The sequence below is a fragment of the Semicossyphus pulcher genome, unplaced genomic scaffold, assembly GCF_022749685.1.
Source record: "Semicossyphus pulcher isolate SPU_LCO1_2020_fin unplaced genomic scaffold, fSemPul1.0.p SCAF_17, whole genome shotgun sequence".
NCBI lineage: Eukaryota > Metazoa > Chordata > Actinopteri > Labriformes > Labridae > Semicossyphus > Semicossyphus pulcher.
Genome location: NW_027211681.1, coordinates 12,441,069 through 12,463,832, shown reverse-complemented (window position 1 = coordinate 12,463,832; position 22,764 = coordinate 12,441,069). Strand labels below are relative to the sequence as shown.

The 22,764-nt window shown below is 42.6% G+C and overlaps 1 long non-coding RNA gene across 1 annotated transcript; it reads left to right on the top strand.

Moving 5' to 3' along the window:
* The first annotated feature begins 9,880 nt into the window (after positions 1-9,880).
* Positions 9,881-14,276, top strand: LOC138594955 (uncharacterized). Its single transcript, XR_011308450.1, has 4 exons — positions 9,881-10,078; positions 10,206-10,290; positions 10,466-10,804; positions 12,354-14,276. It is a non-coding gene; the product is annotated as an uncharacterized lncRNA (long non-coding RNA).
* Positions 14,277-22,764: the final 8,488 nt, after the last annotated feature.

Here is a 22,764-nt window from a genome sequence, read left to right as displayed (position 1 = left end):
TGTATTTATGCAGCACATTGAATGGTCCTGTCACTGTGACAATTCTAAGGTGAGTTTTAGCTACATCATGATGCATTTCATTGCATCAACTTGTTGTCTGAAGAAGTAGAAGGAAAGTCCCAAAAACATGCCACACAATATATTTTCAATTCATACTTCAGTGTGTATAAAGTGCATTCAAAATGTCACAGTGACAGGACTGAGATTGTGCGCTTGTCCACTCGAACTTTTGTTCCTAAACCCTAAAAAACACACTACAGCTGAAGCCTCCAATCACGGCCCTGCAGAGATGCACTGAAGCACTCTCGTGACAGTTTGATCAAATTGGCTCAATTTTGTTGGAGTGGTGACTCGCGAGCTGCAGTCTACCTGCGAGCAGCCCCTCCAACAAAGAAACAACCTTTTTGCTCATGCGGCTTTGCTTCTCCCGCTCGCAAAACAAATTCTGCACAGTTTAGAGCCTCCCGCGCTGATCTTACTTACAGCGCTGGCAGGAGGAGAGTGTTGCATTGATTGCATCCTGCCATTTTCTGGATGTGGTACCAGTAATGGCTGTACAAAGCACTACAACTGTGCTGCTGATGGCTGGAAGGAGCAGTCGGAGAAGGGAGGGCATGTGGAAAGGCTTATAGCGCAGGTGTAAGGGTTTAATGTGAATTACTGTTTAGGTCAGAGTCTCTTTAATAGACCTGCTGAGCATGTTTTCCTCCCCCTGCACACCTCTTCCAGGTTTGACTGGAAAGACAGAGTTATATTGTTGCTCTCAGAAACAAGAAAGAAAGGTTAAGGAGTAACCCAAAGTAAACTGACCCAGAAAATACAGATAACAAACGATATGTACCTCTGATTTATTCGCCTATCACCTGGTCTAATCTCTCACTCCACCATATTCTGCCGGTCAAAGGACTCTTAAGAGGAATTTCTTAAGAGCTTCCTTGTTTGTGTTGTGACGGTAAAGCTTAGTAAAATATCCAACAATCTTAGTTCCTGGTATGAGTAAACATTGCTTAAGGTGTGTGACAGACACTCCCCTTTTGTGCAACAGTTACCTTTTATACTGCAGGTAATAATAAGACAAAGAGCATGAGCAAACATGAATGATATTGTAAATCCCTGTTCCACTTGAAAAATAGACCTCACCTGGGACAAACTGTGAAGATAAGTCAAGTGTAGCTCAGTTTTATGATGATACAGTACGGCTCTGTGAGTTTTACGGGACACCAGTGGTTCCCAAGCCCCTTCAAACTGTCTGTGAGAAAGTGAAACAGTCTCTGACTGTTCAGAGAAACAAAATAATTACGACCCGATAGCTTGAGGCAAAGAAGTGTTTCTCACAACATGCGGGTGTCTGTTAATGCGGCCTTCTTTGTCTGTTCAGATGAAGTCACTTTCTGTCAGGAAAACCCCCTAAAACAGCTGCATGCACTCACCCGGAAGGACTGTTTTTATGTGTTTCCTTATTGTGCAGATAATATACCAGATGATATATGCAGATATACTGTACGCCTTAAGACATAGTGCCAAAAAGTCACACATTTCAAACGTGGACTATTTTTCCGTTAAAAAGACGTTTAAAACTGGTTCAAAAGTGAAAGTTTTTTCAACGACTGAAGATGTTAAAGATGTTGTGAGACCAGATTTCGCCTGGTGCTGTCACAAGATTCATCACTCACACGTACACATACTAACGGCGATTTTCAAGATGCATCTTATAAAATGCAGTGCACCGGTTCACCAATGGAAAAATCACACACATCTGGAGATGGATTAGATCTAGGGCGCTTCACTGTCAGCCACCAAAGTCTCTTGAGTTTTTCCACTCCTTCGTTTCCCAAAAAACCCCGTCCACACGAGCACGGTTATAAAAAAATCCCTGTCCAAACTAAAACGCAACACAAACGCTGTAATGAGAAAGCCACACCAACAGGCGGCGATATAACCCAGTCATGCAAAGAAGAAAAACTAAATCGCGGTCAATCAAAAATCTGAAAAAATCAATTGCCGGAAACTGTACATATAAGCTACTGTATTTGTAAACATGTATAAAGTCCTGTTAAAAGGTTAGAAGCATTACTGTTTTTGTCACATCCGTCATTTTGCAGCCTGACGCCACGAGCCAAAAATGCCGTTTACCCCGTCTACACGTCTCTTTCTAAAAGTTTCTAAAAGTCTTCACCCTGGCTGGAGTCTTACAAAAGATCTGTTTTCAGTGACATAAAACGGCGTTTGTGTGGACGAAAGGCTGAAACGCAGAGAAAAAGCTGCATTTTGGAAAATAACCCTGTTTGTGTGACTTGGCCTACGTCAGCATCCAGGGGTCTTCTTTTCTCTTCTTCTGTGGGGAATGTTTAAAACTGCTCTCTTTACAATTAACCCTCTGGTAAACATCACACAGCCCATTAAGCGCTGTATTTCTGTATTTTTTTTCAAGATTATTTTTTTGGACTTTCATGCCTTTATTGAGCGGACAGTGGAAAGTGTTGGAAACAGGGGGGGGATGACACGTGGCAAAGTGCCGAGGGCGGGAGTTGAGCCTGGGGCCGGCGCATCGAGGACTGTGGCCTCTGTATATGGCCGCCGATTTAACTGCTGAGCTAAACCGGCGCCCCCAAGCGCTGTATTTTGGATTTTTGTATGAAAAATAAAATGCGTTGAAATGATGTCTTTGCATAGACCAGATTTCTACCACCTACATCTACAATCATCGCTTTCGTCACCCTTTTAACGCGTGTTTTAGCCGGTTGGTAGAAAACTGTTTGAAAAGTGGTCTTGGACATTTAGGCCTGTTTCCAACCAAATTCTAACATTGAAATCTTGGTGCTCACTGGGTTACTTATTTATTTCAATAATTAAAAAATGGATGCGTCCCAAACGTGCAGCTGCATCCACCATGTTGCCTCAAGATTCTTCTGAACTTTGAGAGTTAAGTGCCAGCACAGCTGAGATTCTTTAAATCTGGTTGAGGCTGAGCTTTACTGGAGCTTTGGGGGGTTTTTAAAAGCTAAAGTCTTCAACAGGAATTATGAGTGCTACTTAAAGCTGCATCTTCTGTGAGACTGTGATGCAAGGGGAGATCAAAAGCCCATGTAATGCAGTAATCTTTAACAAGTTCAAGAAAACATCCCACTTCTGTCATTTAAAATCCTCTGTTCGGTGGTGTTTTATTCTATAAAATCATTTATGCACTGAGCTGTCCGTGCAACTCATTTAATCATGTTGAATAGGTGGTAATTAGATCATTAGCTAATGTTTGCAGCCGCTGAAGTATTAGCTTTGGGAGCCACAGATGATTCATCTAACAGGAGTGACACCCAGAAAAAGGTCACAGGAATCAGTCTTTGTCTTGAGCTTGGCGACACAGCGTCTCTGACATTATCAAGGCGCTGTAGAAAAACAGTGTCTATGAATACGACAATTTTTCATTCTAAAATAAGTGTTGTCCTGCTCACAAGTTTTCAGCTGACTGCAACAAAATCTACCTGACTGACGCCAGAGCAAAAGGTCAAGAGTGAGACTCAGCTGCACTCCTGTGAGCAGAATCACTGTCAAACTTTATTCACCACATGCTAAACAAACACGGTGGTTTACCGGACCCACTGCAAATCATGTTAAAGCCTCAGATAAAACTCAGCATTATGGGTAATCTGGTCCCTACAGCAATTAAGTACAGGATAAAAGCTGACACGCCGTGTAGCTAAGCCGCACCGCTGCTGACATGCAGGGCAGGAGAGGCCTGAGAGTGTGACACCAGGATTTTCCCTGTAATATGAGACGGTGAATCAAAGTCGTACCTGTGAGTCTGTGTGTGTGTGTGTGTGTGTGTGTGTGTGTGTGTGTGTGTGTGTGTGTGTAACCAAAGTCAGATTACAGACAGGACCAGACACGATACTGTAAAGCAGGAACTGATGACTGATGCAGGTTTTAAGGAGTTTTTTTTAAGGGTCTTTCACTATACAACCATTTAATTTTAGTTTCTTATAGGAAGCTTGATTACGGTGGCCCTGAAGGTCAAAACACCACAACTTTCACAACACACAAAAACATTTCAGAAAACATAACAAAGGACAATTCACTGAACACAACATTTGAAAAAAACAAGAACCTTCCAGAAAACACACAGAGTGATTTCTGAAAGGTTGTTGTGTTTGGCCTTCAGGGCCACCGTATTTAATGAAAACTCTGTAATTTAGTACTGATCCAATCATGGGGGTAAAAATTGAAGAAGATTTAAACCGAAGAAAATATCTATTAAATGATTTTAGCTATCAATTTGAATTAATATGTTGGGAGGGTACCAATTCATCTGTGTTTCTACATGTATTACCTGATATTCAGCACCAAATTACACGGTCCTTTCAAGGATACGTCCTAGAAAAGGATTCACAACTTTTCAGAAATTGCAGAGCCATAAAACACATATATATTCATCTTGGGGTTACTATTTGTTAGTTCTGAATTTAACGTGGTAATCCCGAAGATCTCAGTTCCGTCTCTTTGGCGATAACCGGTAATTGCGGGAGCACACTTCCCAGATATCCAGACAGTGTCGCATGTGTGACGTCCACGGTTGGCTCCGGTTGTAACTCTTGATTTTCCTCGCTGACGGTCGCTTTCCTTTTAGACTGTTTGCTTCATCTGAGCGTCGAGTTTGTTTCTTTTTCTTTGGATCTTCACTTATTTTTGAAGTTGTATCTGTAGTCATCCATCTTTTCTTTGTTTGTTCAGACATAGTGGATTACTGTTTACTCGCAACACTTGCAGAGTATCACTTCAGTGATTCAGATAATCTGACTAAATTTGTTGTTTCCATTCTGCCTGCTTGTCTGATCTCTAGTGTCTGCTGACGTGTTGATCTTCACTGCAGTAGCAGCATTTGCTGTACTTCAGTCACTACAATGTTCCATAAATGATGGCTCAAACTTTTAATAAATAAACATCCTTAAAGGCAGCTCATGGCAAAAATCGACATGAACGATGAATGCAGTGAAATGAGGAAGCAGAGTTGATGTTGCAACACATGAAAAACAAGTCAAGTCTGTACTTGTGGCAGTTTTTTCAAGGAGGAGATCACCTACCCTGTTTCTGCTCCTCTCACTTTCTCTCCCTTCCTCATTATCTCTGGTCTTGTGTTGTAGCATCATGTCGTGTTTATGGTTCATCCAGCTATATGGACAATAACATTTTGGCAATGACACTTGTAGGTTTTCAGTCCAATGTCGACTATCGGCAATGACATTGGATGACTACAGCTGTTAATGCAGCAGAATTGAAAGAACTTCGACAGCTACAGGAAGCCAACACGGTTTAAATGTGTTTCATACCTTCAGGTTTAGTGAACAGACTGTATTTCACATGAGCAGTATTCAGATTATGATGGATAAACCAGTCAGCGGAGGGCATGAGAAAAAGAAAGCATTATGATGAAGGCCAGACTGCTGATTGTGATCTTTGCTCACATAAACGCTGATACTAGATTGTGTGTAATGTCATGGTGTACTCATAAACACATAAAAACTGAACTCAGAAGAGCAAAGGACAGATAAAAGGATACATAGCAGCAGTAAAAGAAATAGTCCTAGGACAAAGTGTTACTGATATTACAGGAAGAAAATGTTTAGAGCAGCAGAAAGATTGAGACAGCAGAAGCACAGGTTATATTCTGAAACCTTGAGCTGCTGGTATTAAATGTCCTGTGTCTTCTCCCTGTGGGGAAGAGTTCAAACAGAAGGGAAGAACAGCTGACAGTTCAGAGCAGATTTGAGGACTGCAGGGCTGAAACACTAAAGTCTGCAGCACTCAGAGAGCTGGGCACAGTCGCTGTATGTAGAGACACGAGCAGGCAGGAGATGTGGCTCACAGCAGAGCGTGTCAGATTTCTGTAAGAGTGAAACAGAAAACTCTTATCGCTTATCTTTTCATCTGATTGATTATCTGAGCGTGGTGCTGATCATATAACACTGACGAGAAATAGATCAGCAAATTCATTATTTTAATTTCCTTTACATTTCTGTAAAAATGCAAAGAACCAGGTGAGGGGACGGCCTGTAAGTCCACGTATGCTGCCAAAATAAGGTATGCGAGGCAAGAATACTTTCCTCGCTGGACGACCTGAAGCATGAAATGCTTAAAAGGACAGGTGTTTCTTTTTGTCTCCTGAAACTAAAGCTTGCAACCTGCAGTCCTACAAACAGCCAGCCTTGCTTTGTTTTACCACTTTAGGGCCTGTGTCCAATAACAGCGCCCACGACCTTTCAGAGTGCTTCTCACTGGCGATTACCAGAGATGTGGACTTGAGACTTGGTGACTTGCACTTGAGATGACTTGATTCTTGACTTGGACTTGAGGCATGATGACTTGAGTGTGTTTAGAAGTTTGAATGCTGTTAAATATAAAATGATAAAATTCAATGTTGTCAAGTTTCTGCCTAACTATCAGGTATGTCTGCAGCGCAAACTGGGAATCATGATTGGACGACTCAAAAAGCTCCCCGGTATGTGATTGACATGTTTAGATGACTGGCTGTCAGTCAAACTCCTCGCTATGGCAACACGCAACATGAAAGACCCCACTACCTGATGTCTGTTCCCCAGACAGAAGCCTCATCAGTCGTACTCGTTACTACTATATACGGTCTCAGACCAGACCATCATCATGGCTGCGTCTGTGCCAAGATAATACAGATACAATTCATTGTCATACTTTTTGAACAGGTTATATCAGTTGGCCAATTATATCATCATTAGACGGGCTACTAACACCTTGTCTTTTCTCTTTATAAAGACTTGCCCAAGAAAAATGACTCGAGACTTGCTTGAGACTTGGACCAAATGACTTGAGACATACTTGGGACTTGAGCAAAGACGACTTGGTCACAACACTGGCGATTACTGTTGCTAGCTTGCAAAAATTGTCTGCCGGCACTTGTGCTCCTCTTGGTAGTGATCATTAAGTCTGTTTTAAATTGCATAAACATAAAAACAGTGGAAAGGAATTGTGTCCTGACATTAGCAGCAGCTCTAGACCTGGAAACCCGCCAAAAAACTGAAGGATGAGCATCACCTCTGCCATTGTTGTTGACAAAGATATCTGAAGTCCCGCCCCTTCTTGATTTTGATTGGTCGGTTAGAGAGAAGTCACATTGACGAGCCCGGCGCTGTTCCAAAAGTTGAACTATTTTCAACTAAGAGCGCTGTGAGCGACATTCAGGGCCTGCTTGGCCACACCATGGTGCATTTAAAAACTCCCTGCTGCCTGTATATCTTATATTGTTGTCACTGTAATTAACTACAGTCATGTAGTGCAGGAAAAGTACCTTTGTTTGTATTGTGATCAGAATGGACTGGTAGGAATTAGAAACATTTACACAGAAGATGGAGAGAAGGTAAACAGACCTGCCCTTGAACGGGTCCTTAATAACTCATTTTACCAGCTGAATTCTTCTCAAACGTCTCCGGTCTTAAGAGCCTCTTGAGTGAGTTCTCTTTGGCAGGCGTCACGCTGCTCCCTGTCGCTCTCTGTCTCCCAGTGCTCAATTAAGTAAATGAACACCAGTTACTTTGTCTCTGTCACACACTCGACGAGCAGCTCTCTAATTAACACTCAAACTGCAAGTGTCACAATAAGAGCCATTGAAAATCAATGCTCATTATGACCAGAACTCTGTGTGTAGATGTAAATGAGATGTAGTTAACTTGTCCTCACTTCCGCAGCATTAACGCAGAACAATGCTCATGTTTGCTGCAGAACAGGAAAAACCCAAAGTAAGAGCTTGCCGGTTTTATGTGGTTTAGGACAGTGATGCAGCTGTGCGCCTAGGAGGCTGAAGCAATTGACAATAGTTGTTAGTAGGATTAATAGGTTAAGTTAGAGGGATAAAGGCGGCATTGATTTAGGTCTCCCCTGGTATTTTCTGATAATAAGACAGGAAATAACGATATCACTGTCCTGTAACAGATACAAGCAGACAACTTTTTCATGGATGGCAAAGTTGCATTAAGGGAGGTTTGCTTGGACAAATGCAGCTTTCCAACCACCTGGGGCACATTGTGCATTCTCCCTGATTCCCTAAATGAACTCTGCTGCCACGGCTCAGCCACAAAACACGACAAATATAAGTGGGCTCCGAAAAGGTGCAGCATCAAAGTCGACAACATCTGCACATCGTCCAGAGAAGAAGAAACCTCAACGGCTAAACTATGGGAGAAATGACACACACATAAGTAAGAATAAAGAGGCATAAATGTGGATATGATGAAAGTAAAATAAATATAACCCGGGGAGCTGGTTTAGCTCAGTTGGTAGAGCAGGCGCCCCATGCACAGAGGCTACAGTCCTGGATGCACCGAGCACAGGCCCGACCTCTGGTCTTGCGGTGCATGTCATCCCTCACTCTCTACTCCCCACTTTTCCCGTCTCTCTTCAGCTGTCCTATCGAGCAAAGGCAAAAGCCCAATAAATAATCTTTTTAAAAAAATAACCTGTCCATTTATGATGATGTAAGGAGAGTCAGTCGCCCCCAATCCCCTGATCCTCCATTCTCAAAGTAGAAGTATCCTTGGGCAAGATACTGAACCCCAAATTGCTCCTGGAGGCATAGCCTGCGTGAATGCGAATATTCACAAATCTGAAATAATCTTTTGGTAGATCAGCAGCACACTGTCACAAGTTTAAGGATATGAAAAGTGATTTTATTTGAACATGATTTTTGTCATTTTAGCGCAGGCAGCTGACTTATCTTCTGCCTAAAATTCAGAAATGATTTTCCGGCCCTAGTACTCCATCGTATGACGCACAGAGTCAGACAGCATTTCACGCTCACATTCAGGCCTACAGGTATTTGTTTTAGTCACCAATGAACCTAACAAACATGTCTTTGGTCTGTGGGAGGAAGCCGCATTACCCGAATGACTAGAAGGAGACTATATATGTGCTGCTATATAAATACCATTTACCATGTCATTCCTATCAGCCTTTCATCATGACAATGCTGTTCTTGCTCATTTTTACACTTTACTGTACCATTATTATTGGCATTGTAACCAGTATGTATTACCTGTTGTCGTTGTTGTTGATGATGATGATGAAGCAAGGACATATGTTGTTGTTGCTGTTGATGTTGTTGATCTCTATGCCTGTCTCTATCCTGCATCTCCTTCTGTCCCACTTCTCAGCCCGTCCAGTCGAGGCAGACGGCTGTTCAGCATGAGTCTGGTTCTGCTCGAGGTTTCTGCCTGATGAAAGGACGTTTTTCTGCCAATGTGCTGAATGTTGCTAAGTGCGGCTCATGTTGGAGTCACGTTGGGTCTCTCTAAATAACATAACTAAGAGTACTAGACCTGCTCTTTTTGTAAAGTGTCTTAATAACTTTGGTTGTGATTTGGCGCTATATAAAATGTGAGTGAATTTGATTGACTGACAGATGATATGAGTCAGTGTTTCTTACTGCCCAGACTCAGGGTCACTTACAGTCCACTTCTCTATCTTGTGAAACAAATTGTTCCGACCAGTATGTGTGTCTATTACCATCATTTTGCTCACTCACTCGTGTTTATACTGTTTCCGGTTAAAAATGACTCATTTACAAAAAAGACACGGCACAGTCCTTAGCCTGAGAAAGAGGCTCTTTGGAGCATCGTAGATTAAAGCGTTTCCCTGAGGCTGTGGCTACTGAGTTCAAACAATATCAAGCACTCATAATGACGCCATGGGAAAAATCAATTCGGCAGTTGAGTGCAGTGAAAAGAGGAAGCAAAACACTTTTGCACCACATGGAAGATACAAGTCTGTACTTGTTGGTGCTTTTCTGGTTTTCTGACTGGGTCTTAACTTGCCCTCTTTCTGCTTCTTTCACTTTCTTTGTCTCTCACACGCTCTCACACAACACGTCTGCCTTTGCCCTTGTTGTGCAGGTTCCAGCAGCGATAAGCCGTCCTTGCGTCCTTCCCCTTTATCATTTAAGAAATTATTAACTTTTTGCACTTAAAGTCTGAGGGACGATTCCTGAGCACAAACGCGCCTTAAGGGATCGGAGACTGCAAACAACGGAGAAGAGCTGAGGAGAAGCACCAGTCCTCCTGAGGTCAGTTGCTTTCAAATAGAGGACTTTACAAACATGCTGCTTTTACAATATGGGGGGTTTATCAGCCTGCTGAGATCCGGATTTCAACCTAGAACTTAAAGTATGGAGATGTGTTTTTATGTTGCAGTGAAATGCAAACAAAGTGAAAATGGGGTTCACAGCTCTGCATGTACTTCTCTGGCTTGTGGCTACCTGCACTCTTACAACACAAGGTACGTGCAACTTTTATGACTCATCATTTAAGAGAGACGTTTTTAACATGAGGAATAAAATTCTTCTTTCTTTTAAAGTGTAACGGTTATGCTGTAAAATTGTAATAAATGTGAACAGTGTGATGGTGTTGTTGCTAATTCTTGCATTAAATCGTGTCATTAAATTTGTCTACAGATTTGGCATCACTAAGCGTGAGTCCCAAAATTACAGCAGTGTGTGGCCAAAAGGTGGTCCTCCACTGCGACGTGTCCTCTTCTCATCATGGACTGTCAATCAGAAGTATGGGCTGGTCTCAGAACCAAACATCTTTGTGCTCTGTGGACAGTGAAGACACTGTTACCATACATCCTAGGGCATCTATGAGTAGCTTCACTTGTGATTATCGACAAGGACAACTGTCCCTCACCTTCGAAGAAGTGCAGCCGATGGAGAGCGGACTCTCAAACCGATACAGGTGCAAACTACAATCCAACAAGGGAGCTTCACATGACTATACAACAGTGGAGTTACAAGGTCAGTGTCCACATGTTTTTTATTTAGATAAACGCTGATACCTCTTTATACTGTTTGTAAAACTGCTGTCACGGTTGCTTTTCTTTAGCCATTTTTTCTAGTTGTTCCCTCCCTTTGTTTGTATCTTTGCTGCTTTTTTGGCACGTATCTACAGTCGCTAACAAGGGCATCCATGCTGAGACCTAAAAGATCTTTATTAGTGAAAAAATTGTGTGCGTAAAGTGAAACTGCTTTATTTTAGACAGGTGAGAGAAGAGAACCAGCCTTTACAAATTAGGAATTTGGGCACCGGTTTAGCTCAGCAGTTAAAATAGTTGACCGTATACAGAGGCTATAGTCCTTGATGCTACGGCCACAGGTTCAACTCCCGCCCTCGGCCCTGTGCTGCGTGTCATCCTCACTCTCTGTTCTCCCATTTCTGGCACTATGCACTGTCCTCTCTCTTATAAAGGCATAAAAAGCCAAAATATATACACTACCAGTCAAAAGTCTGGACACACTTTCCCATTCACTTGTATGAGAAAATGTGTCCAAACTTTTGACTGGTAGTGTCTATATACAGTATATTAGGAATTTACTGATTCCCTGACAACACAATGATGGGTTTATTTCCAAGTGCCAGGTCTCGCTGCTTTTACTTTGCTAAAACAAAACTTAAAAAGTTGCTAGCAGAACTTTAAGCTGAACCTGCCCAGTGTGAGGGCTCTGAGTTGGGGGGGTGTTGTACACCTCTGACTAGTGCTTGAGTTTGTGACCGCTTGGCAGTTGAGGTTATCAGGCCAGGGGCAGGGGGGAAACTCAGTGGGAAATGTTCGTGGAGTTTGACGACAAGGATTAACATTGGTTAAATTACCCAGGAATTTGACATCGTCTCCAACAAGTACTCTGACTCTAGGGCTGTCAAAAATGTCCCCAGAGAAGCCGATGGGATCCGAGATTGCCATTGGGGTAACTGTGGAGGACCAAAAGGGAGGTCAGGAATGAATCAGTACCCAATTGTGGAGATAGCAGGCTTTTTTGTGGGGGCAGCCCTGATATGCCAGGAGTCAAACTCAGCAAAGAAAACTTCCTTGCTACTGTTATCAACCCGACCTCCGTTGGTCTTAGGGGCAGTATTGGTCCAGGCCTGGTCATGTCTCCCCCCACGGGCCTAAAAACCTCGTCCAGGGTCATGTAAATATTTTTTTCCATAAAATATGTTTAGCTTAAATCCTGTTCCAGTTAGCGCCCCCTACAGGCCTGGAGTACTTCTGTTGTGATGACTGGATATGTAATGTTTTTCTTCTGCTTAATTTTTTTTTGGTATGTGTAAGTTTCTCCTTATGAAGATCTTTTTCGGCCATAAAAGCACGTTTGCCCTTGTTGACCACCGTACGTATCTGCCAAATACTGCCATTCAGCTGTACAATCATTGGCAGTAATATAAATAGCATTACTGGCATGCACTTAAATGTGCCGTCAAAACCTGGTCCCACTCACATATAACTTCTCATTGTTTACGACATGAGGCGTAATTTAAAGGAACCTTTTCTTCTGGTCTCTCCTTCAGAGTGCGTCGGGAAAGAGGAGGGTTTTTGGAAGGATGGCCGTCCCACCTGCACCTTCACCCGTGTCCATCCAGACGGAGAGGTGCACTGGTTTCACGGCTCCCGACACCTCAGACATGGACACTTCACTAGTAAGCGTGTGGAAGACGGGGGATGGCTGACTATCCATAGTTACCTGGAGACGAAAAGTTCAGATGGGCCCTACAACTGTTCCCTGAGGAACACGAAGACTGGTAGATACATGGCCAGCGCTTTGGTTGAGCATGGAGTCAGATCACTGGGATCTAAAGCTGTGCTCGGGAATGGAGTTGGATCTCAGGGACCTATGGAGACATTTTTGATTATTTTAGTCTCACTTGTTGTCGCACTGAATTAATGGATTTACAAATGTTACTCCAGATCATTAAGTTTGATCAGGCTGGAGCATTTATTAGTACTGATTAAGAATAACGAGAAACAATGAGGGACTGACTTGCATGTTTTCTTTCAAAATCCAGGGCAACTGCACTCCCAGTTAGGTCTGCTTGCATTGTCCAGAGGTTAATTATCTACTGTTAAGCTCTCACCTACAGGGAACAGGGAAGTTAAAGATCATTACAATCATTTCATCATTACATCAGATCATTATCAGTAGATCTAGTTTGTGTTTATATCAGAGAGAGTGAGATATAAATATCGATCAACAGGTTGGATTCTTGTTGGTTGGTTGACTGTCGTGTCAACATGTAAAGAAATCCGTCCCCCTTGACAGAATGAAGACCTCGAACGACGAATGTCCTTCAGGAAACACATCTCTGTGGTTTGTGGGTGTATGCTGCCCTCTGGTGGAAGAGTCTGGGTTAGTCAGATGTGAATGTCGCTGCGGTACAACTTTAAGGGGCAGTGGACTGACCGTATGGAGGGCATTATGGGTGCATTTAAAGGGTTGGTTTGCTTAATTAAACTTAAAAAAATGTTAACCTACCTTTAATGGTATGTGTTCATTCACGCAGGCAGCTTTGGTTTTATCTTTTGTGATTTTGTTGAGCCTTCGTCCAATGGGCTTGAAAGATTTGTGACTTTTTTTAAGAATCTGTTTTTATTACAGAAATAAGGCATGTGCATATTTGTAAAGATTTAATCTTGTTGTGTTCTGTACCGATACAGTATATGAAATCCCACAATGCTCTATTTCATTAGTGTGGTTGTATCTGCATACAAACTCATAGTGTACAGTCAACATCCTGGGAACAGCAGACAGGTCCCCCTTCCTTTCCCCTCTTCAGTTTTTGTAGATATAGCTCAAAGTCAGGGACTAAACCTCTGCCTTCCTGACGCCGCAGCGCCCGCGCTCCAGACAGGACATTCGAGAGCCTTTTAAAGTCGAGAACGACTCTGTGCTAATGGTGTCTCTAAATCGGTGCCACGCAGGGACGGGTTGAACCCTGAGCGGGATCTTGCTGCAGCTGAGAGCTCAGTGAGTAAACAAATACAAGGTCACCTTGGCTACTCCAGTGCACATGGATGCATCCGGATACAGAGATGACAAACACACACACACACACACACACACACACACACACACACACACACACACATACACTTTCACCAGTCAACATAGGCTGAGAACTTGATGTCTTTGTTAATTACTTTTTTCTTTATGTATATGATTGTATATATATATTTTTTATACGAATATCACACTGACCACTTCTAAGATGGTAACTATTTGTCATTTCAATCTTCAATCGAGAACAATCACATGTTCTCTAAATGGAGAAGTGTGTTCATTTCTTACAGTTTGACATTGATTGTTATACTGGAGTAATGTCTCTTTCCAGTTTGATACTACTTTTTATTTTAATTTGTTTTTAGTACAGCATACTGTATGTTTTTACACATGAGCCTTTAAAGGGAATTGCATAAAGAGTTTTTTATGAATGAAATGATTTGTGGTTGTTTTCTTCGTGTAAATAACTAACTTACTAACTAAAGCTTCTCCTGTATCTACTGAGGTTGGATCGAACTCAGTTTGACGTTGCTTTGAAAAAAGGTGCCACCAGGTGAATACATGTAAATGACGGTTGTAAAGAAGTGTGCTGACGTAGTGATCTTTCAAACTTCTAAGCAAAGACTTTGATGGCTTCTGATAACGAACCCTAGAAAACAAACAAACAAAACCCCAGAGCTAATGTAAGTCAGGGGCTGAAATCCAAATTGCATTGCAGTGCATTGATATTATAGCTGCCGCATGGATGTCATTTAGGAGAAATAAAGCTACAAATCTTTTGTTGAGCTTCATATTCTGTTGGCTTTGTGCCAATTAAGAGCGTGGTAGTGATTGAAAGCAACAATAGCTAACCTTGAAATTCAACTTCAGCTTTTAGGCTGAAAATCACATTGAAATATTTTCTAGGGCCCACGAGAGTATCATGGATGAACAGAAAACTGCATCAGCCTCTCTGCACTTGTAGTGAGCCCTTCTAACCACCAGAGGGAGCACGTTACACACATCACAGTCACCCTGACAGATTTCAAACTGCTTGTCCTGGTGTTGCAAGGCAGCAGGATTTACATCACATTACTGATGAGTCGGAGAACCTGATTCAAATGGTTTGCTGCCTTATGCAGGTTGGTGCAAAGACTGTTCAATAGAGTATAATATAATACTAAAGCATATTGCAAGACTAGTGTGTTTTTAAATTAACAAATGAGAGACTTGCAACTATATTCCTCAGTGTAAGAATGTTTTCTTATGCCAGGATGTCTAATGCCCTTTACATAAATATGGGGCAATTACATGTATTGGTGTTGTAACCGACCAGCATGGTGTTAATTGTTACTTCAGCTGACACGATGCTAACAGCAGCCCTGCTGCTTGTTACATCACCTCTGTATGTTTGAAGTTTGTTTCTCCTACGAGCACTTCATCTGGGCAAAGTACACAGTGGGGGGGTGCTCGCTCCAGTCACTGAGATGTGTTCGTGTGTGTGTTTGAGTCTATACAGGGGCTTCAGGTCAAGTTCCCATGGTAACAGAGAGGTGTCTCACTGCGTGCCCCGGGCTTCCTCTGTGTGAGCGTGTGTTTGTGTGTGTGTCTGGCCAATTATCCCGGTGGCCTGTTATCTCTTTTCGGAGAGGTTTGCATTATCACCCTGACAGCCTGCCGGTCATTGGTCAGGTGAGCAGTCACAGATGGTTATATCATATACAACATCCCTAGTCCAATGGGGTGGAGTGTGTGTGTGTGTGTGTGTGTGTGTGTGTGTGTGTGTGTGGAGGGGGAGGGGAAGGGGCTGATCAAAAGAGGCGAGATAGGACACTGACTGACCGACAAACAACGAGACAGGATGGACGGATGAGGAAGAGAGGGGGAGAAGAAAGAGGGATGGAGGAATGGAAAGAGGAGATAAAAGCCGGTTTCTGTCAACAAACAGGGAGACATATGTGAGCCATTGATAACATGTTACCTAACATGACAGTAAATGGGAGCCAGCTGGGGATTTATTGCTCTCAGAGCTGATGTATACAAGGATCAGTTGTTGGCGTCTTCTGTGTGTTCCTACAGTTTTAATTACTGTACAGAAAATCACTTTTAATTAAGCATATTCTGCACATACATGTTTCATAAAATGCACCAATATGTATTAAAACCATAGGAAATATTGATATTTTCTCACAGCCTGCAGCACTGTACGTTTTCCCTCAGAAGGATTGTCCTGTATTGACTTACTTTGTGCATATCTACTCTTACATATAAAGTGTTGCATGATGACCCCTGGCAGTGTTGGAATATATAATTAACAAGTCATAATGCGTGACCATGTGAAAAGCATAGGTGCGGTTTGATGTGTGGTTAGGGGTTCACAACAGTGGAGGAAATTAAATCTGTGCAGCGGAGGCTTTGCATATAATTTCCTGTATTTCCTGTATATCCAGATGGATGAATTACCATAGTTGTCACAGTTCATCTCTGCCTCACCACTCTGCACCTGCCTGCTTCAATCTGCCAATCAGACACACCCCTCTCGTCAAGCCAACTCCACTCACCTGTGCTCTCTGCTCTGCTCTGGCTGCATTTAAGCCCCAGCTCCACTCTCACTCATTGCCAGATTGTTCTCGATGCTTGCACCAGACTCTCCAGCGTTTCTCTGCCTGATCTCCCGGTTTCGACCCTGCTTGCCTCCGACCATCCTGCCTGACCGATCTCCTGGTAATCACCTCAGCCTTCCGTCCCCGACCACGATCCTCGCCTGTCCCTTTCTGGATTCTGCCTGTCTGCTCCCTTGGCTATCCGGTGATTACCTGATTCAGCTCTACATAGTGAGTGTCACTCTCGTCTCCTCTGTGGCATCCTGCAGTTCTGTGACTCTGATTATCCCTTCACTGAGTGAGTACAAGACTGAGTTTCACGGACGTTACTCACCAGTATCCTGGTTTGGTTCGGCTGAACCTAATCTACAATCCCCACCAGAGACTGTTAAAGGCCAGCGGCCAGAAGACAGACTGTTTTGCCTACTGCCATTGATTCCTGCTCTTGTGTCAATAAAGTTTGTTACCAACGATACCTGCCTGTCTTTGTGCTGCTATTGGGTCCAAACCAAACCCTTTTACAATAGTAACTGAACAAGTACAAACCGAAAAACCTGACAGTACTTAGCCTCATCTGAGTGTTGAAATATTTTACACACAGGAACACAAAAAATGCTGGTGTGTTGAAAATGAAAGATGTCTTTTTTTTAAACAAGTTAAAGCTCCTGTGAGGAGTTTTTCGCTGTTTATGAAACAGACTGAAATTAATTCTGATGACTCTATATGACCGACAAAAGCAAACCAGACCATCAGCGACAAGACTGATTATTTATATGTAGTTATTTTTCATGACTGCAACTGCAGGCGAGGGGTAGGTGTCACACAAAGTGATTAACTGCACTTTGTCCACAGGGGGTGCCAAAATCAACACAAACTGAAAGTTCCTCACAGCAGCTTTAAAGAAGGTTTATTATCAGCAGGATGAGGATGACCCAGTGTAGTCCTGTGAAATCAGTCTTATTTCATGCCATCACCACGCCGCTGCTGCTGCTGCTGCACAAACAATGGGCAAAGATGGCGGTTCATCTGGCTGATGGTTCCTTTACTGAAGAAGAGAATCCCGAAGTTTCTGGCCATCACCACCAACTTTCTGCAGCTGCTGTCCTGCTGCTTCCTGTTGTCAGCTAATCATCCTGGCCAATGGGGAGGTCCAGAGAGTCTGTCCGTGTTCATTAAGGAACTACAACTACGAGAAGCTGCTGTGGACGACCAGCCGAGTCCTCAAAGTGCTGTCGTGTCCCAGCAACAAGCCAGCCCTCATGGTGGCTGGTGAGACCACACACCTGAACAGAAAGTTCATTATTTATTTTTTATGTTTTATTTTAACCATATCTATTTTTAATTGTAGTAATCTAGATTGATATTTGAATATCATATCAGTAAAATAAGTCCCTGCTGTGTTGCAAAATGGCATGCAGGCAATGAATAAAATATTCTCTGTGACAGAGAAAATGCTGTTTAACCTTTAAAGGGATAGTTCTGATTTTTGGACACCAAGTTGTATGAAATACTTGCTAGTAGTGTAGTGGATGCAAAGCTATTAGCTTACTCACCGAGTCCCGTGGTCGGAGTTCTGGGCGGGGTCATGAAACCAAAAGGTTAGTTACACGTTAGTTTTACCTAGTCTCTCTTACCCTTCAATTCCACAGGATCCGTCTCTGTGTCACCGCTCTCCTAGCGTCATTTTCGGCTGCAGCTTTGTGCAAATAATCCACTGTACACGACCTGCTCAGCACCAAACAGCTTACAAGCACAGCAAGGGACTCTAGCTAGTCAAGCTGCTAGAGCATTAGCATCCAGGTATTCCCTCAGAAATTGGTTGTGGTCAAAACAGAGCAAAAATTAAGTGAATATTATACATATTTTTGCTTGTTGACATAAACACAAATTCAATGAATGCTATGGTAATGTTGCTCAGTAAATCCTGGATTTGTAGATATTAGAAAATGCTTGGTAACAAGTTTGCCATATCAACCTCTAAGGGGTTGATATATCCATGTTTTCCTTTACTGAAAGCAGGCTGTAGCACAAACTGTTCCAGTTTACACAGTATGTAATTCTAGGGCAAAGTTACACATACAGCGGCGGTGGCTCAAACACTGAATGTCCTAAGAGTCTGTAAATATCTCCGGTGACAGCGTAGGAGGTTTCATTAAACACTTCATCCCTCCTCCAAATCATAAACACATTTATAGCAGACAGCCTCAGCGGCTCAACATCTCCACTGCTGCCGACACTGATTTTATTAAACACTCATATTTGTGTACATTCAGTGCTGATTCAGCCGCCTGACAGTAACAGGAGTAACTCCTTTGAGTAACAGCTGTTGCTTTATAGATATCAATAATAACCCAGTGGGGAGACTGGGCTGAACCTCAGCTGCTTTCTGAGCTTCACTCAGAGGATGTGGTTTCTTTAAGGTTACAGCCGGAGATATAAAAGTGTTGACAGGTATGACGTGGAAAAAAAGTTCAATATGTGCTCTCAAGGTATTTTTGCAAACGCAGTGGCTTCAATTATTCACAATGGAAAGAAAGTGACAACAAAGAATGAAAGATGGTGTTCGTCTGAGGACACGGCCTGCAGACAGCCTCACAGCAAACACAGTCTGAATCTTTCTGGTGCTGCTTGAACACTTGACACTCTGTTTGTTCCCTTGTCCTTCCAGATATATCAGCTGTGATGAAATATAGGATGTCAGCTTTCCCAGTTTTTACTAAGCTTAAAATTTGTTGAGATATTACGACGAGTATTAGTCGTAAGATATGTCCACATTTGGTCTTTTATAGGTTTTTTTTTTGCTCTGCTCCTGCAAAATTAAAGATCCCTCCAAAACATATACAGATAAGGAGGATATGGCTCCCTCCAGTAAACCGTGTGCCATGCTACACCTCCATTATCAAATTTACAGTCGACACTGTAATGTTCATTTCACTCAAAAAATGATGTTGGACCCATGTGCAGGAGACAGAAGCCAGGAATCAAAATTATAAGGTCTTTAGTGGAAAATAAGGAACACACTTGAAAGAGACAAGCCTCTTTAAACTCAAAAAGGAGACTAACAGACAGAGACTAAGTCAGACAAACCCAGGATTTAAAGACCCAATCCGAATCTCCACCCGAAAGCCTAAGCACTTAACCCTCACGTGCTGCCACTCTGTGTTCCGGCTGACCCAAGACACAAACTACAGTGCGAGGCCTGATCACCATTGAACAGGCATGCCTGAAACAGGTAGATGGCCGCACACGTCCTCAAACCTGACACGGAACTTCAGCAAGACAAAAGGAGTGGTGGTGGACTTTACAAGACAGCACGTCTGCAGATACACCCAGCTGAAGATCAATGCAGAACCTGTATAACTTTGATCCTCACCTCGACCCTTCACACTCTTGCACTCATCCAGAAGGCCTTCAACTCCTCGGCCACGTCATCATCTCGTGGTTCAGGAGCAGCTCAGCAAACACCGCATCGCCCTGCAGAGGGACATAAGTTCAGCTGAAGCACTACAAGAAGACATCTTTTACCCTCTTTGATTTCTGCGGTCAGGCAGACAACTCTGCAGTCACACGGCCAAAACAGACAGACTGAAGAGGTGTTTCTATCCTCAGGCCGTCTGGTTCACTAACACACACGCTTCAGTTTAACAAAGACTTTTACACTCACACAAACACGATTGCAAGACTGAACACACTGTTTGATTCTGCCGCTGTCACTTTTGCTGTAAATAAAGATCACCTAAGTTTACAATGTGTCTGTATATAGCTTCATCTTTACCCATTAATTTTATCCTATTGTATTTTTCGATCCTTTTGAAAATCTTGCATAGCACTGAGCATGCCCTTCATTTCTCTGCATGTTTTGCTTTCTATCTCTGAGCAAATACAGAACCTTGAATGAACCAGATCTCTTTGTGAAAGGGAACAATTGGCTGAAAGCTACAATGAAAGAATTGTCAGTAACCGGGGACCAAGAGGAAGGAAATGCAAACACACAGACGGGTGATCAAAATTTAGGAACGGTTTAATGCCAGGCAGGATTCGGTACACAGACGAGCAGTCAGATCAGGCAGAGGTATCAAACACGTGAGGCAGTAAAAGGCAAGGTAAGACAGGGGGTAAAATACATGAGGTAATGGCGCTGATGAGACACAGCTGGGGAGAGCACAATCAGGAGCAGGTGAGCACACAGCGGGGGAGGTGCAGACACAAACCTGGAACAGAGGCAGGGGTGAGTGATTTCAAAATAAAACAGGATATACCGGACATGAAACAGGAGGAAAAATAAAAGAAAACAAGAGTGATCCACGATGCTTCAGATGTTATGTCACTAATTTGCTCCTCTACATTGTACATTTACCCTTGCAGGCTTTATTCTGACAAGAACATTTCAGGAGGAGCTGATGCATTCATACAGATCATAGAGCAGCCTTGCATGTTTGTTTGGTGTGTCGGGAAGGGAGTATTTTTTGCACACGAGAAACTAGTCCTGGTTTCCTTGGAAACCCATTCACAGTTACAATCCTGACCATAAAGCTAGCTCTCATTAACATAATGCTTTTCACTAAAATCCAAGTGGATGTGAATGTAAACATCCGCTCACGTGTTACATACAGGAACATAGAGACTGACAAAGATTGAGAAGAGCAAGACATACTTTATTATGTATTATATTATAATTGACTCCATTGTTATTTCCCACACACAGGCCTGAAATACACTCATTCACAAACAAGACCTTTACGCATGCATCAATGCTTTGAGACATGTCAGACTAAGGGGCCCTTACAGCTCATTTTCAGTGTTCAGTGCGTCGGTGCACCGTGGCAATGCCCACTAATTGAACTGCCGCCTCCCAATCTACCGGAAACACTTCATAATAATGGTGTTACATAAGTTGCAACACACACAAAGCTTGTAATAATAAAGCACAGGTCAAATAAAAAAGCTATAGTTATATATGATTCCACTCAGGTGTACTTACATACCAATCCTAATGTCATACCATGCCGATTTTGCAGCTACGATACAAAAAATCAAACACACAACACAAAACAAAGCTAGGGAAAGAAAAAAAAGGCTCTTTTTGAAATCAAAAATGACACCATATGTTTATCATTAAGAATTTAATGGTGGAAAAACAATGTCAGATAATTCACAGAGAGAAAGCTAAAGATTTAATACTGTAGCTTTCTGTCCCTGTCTCATCACCACCTGCTTTCTGTTGCAGCTGCATGTAGTTCAGCCTTCCCTTTGTGCAATGCAATATGGAAGTAAACGAACAGCACTCTTAAAGAAAGTACCGAATACTCACACAGGTGTGTTGTGACCAGAGTATACAGTAATCGGATTTGTCAGGCCAAACCTGAGGCCTGTACTAAGAATCAATTCAACAGAAGCATGATATCTTTTAGTTATCTTAATACATGTGTGAACAAGGTAAGTACAACAAGGCATTAGTGCTTCAATCAGTCTCCTGCTGTAGGATGATACGCGTACGAAGCACAAGGAATTTCTCTCATATAAAAAATCATCTGGGAATGCAAAAGTCTGAACACTCCTGCCCTCCTCGCCTCTCGCCCCAAGCTAGGCGATCAAGAACATTGATCGGTCAGTACGGGTGTTATAGGATTTGACCTCTTGTCTCGACCATAAGCTAGTCTGATGCAGGTTTTAATGCAGCACAAATTACCATATCATGGTGAAATGTGAACCATGGTTGAGTCCCGAAATCCCAGGGTTCACCCTAAAGTAACCGTGCTAACCGCAAGTCTGGCTTTTATTATGACCTGATTGCAGATAGAGAAAATGCTTCCATTAAGTTGAAAGGTCACATAATTATAGCTCTACCCAGTAATGGCTAGCAGTAGCTAGCAAGTTATCCCTCACACAAAGAGATACAAAAATAACCTATCTCTGTGTGTGGCATTGAAAGTGAAAGGCCTTGAGCAGATGTGAAACGGCTGTTCAGTGCATTGTATGGATATTAAACACTGCTCTAAGTAGAACGGAGACAACTCTAATACATCTCTTTACTTCTGTGCATGGCCGCTATGACAGGTCATGTTAGCGATGAGGTCAAGTGCGACTCCTTCTACTGGTCTGCTTTAAGGATTTGGTAGTTGTTTATTCCATATTTCGATACCTCATCAGAGTTTATTTCCTGCTCTACATCATTTCTAAAACTGTCCAAAAGATATTAGATTTCATGCCAGTACCTTTCTAACAGCAGTGAGTCATCATACTGAATTAGCAGGGCTTTGTTCCTGAGGCACGAATACAGAAAACATAACAGACCTGTTCCTGATGATGAGTCATAGTTGGTTTTGTACACCCATCAAGAGT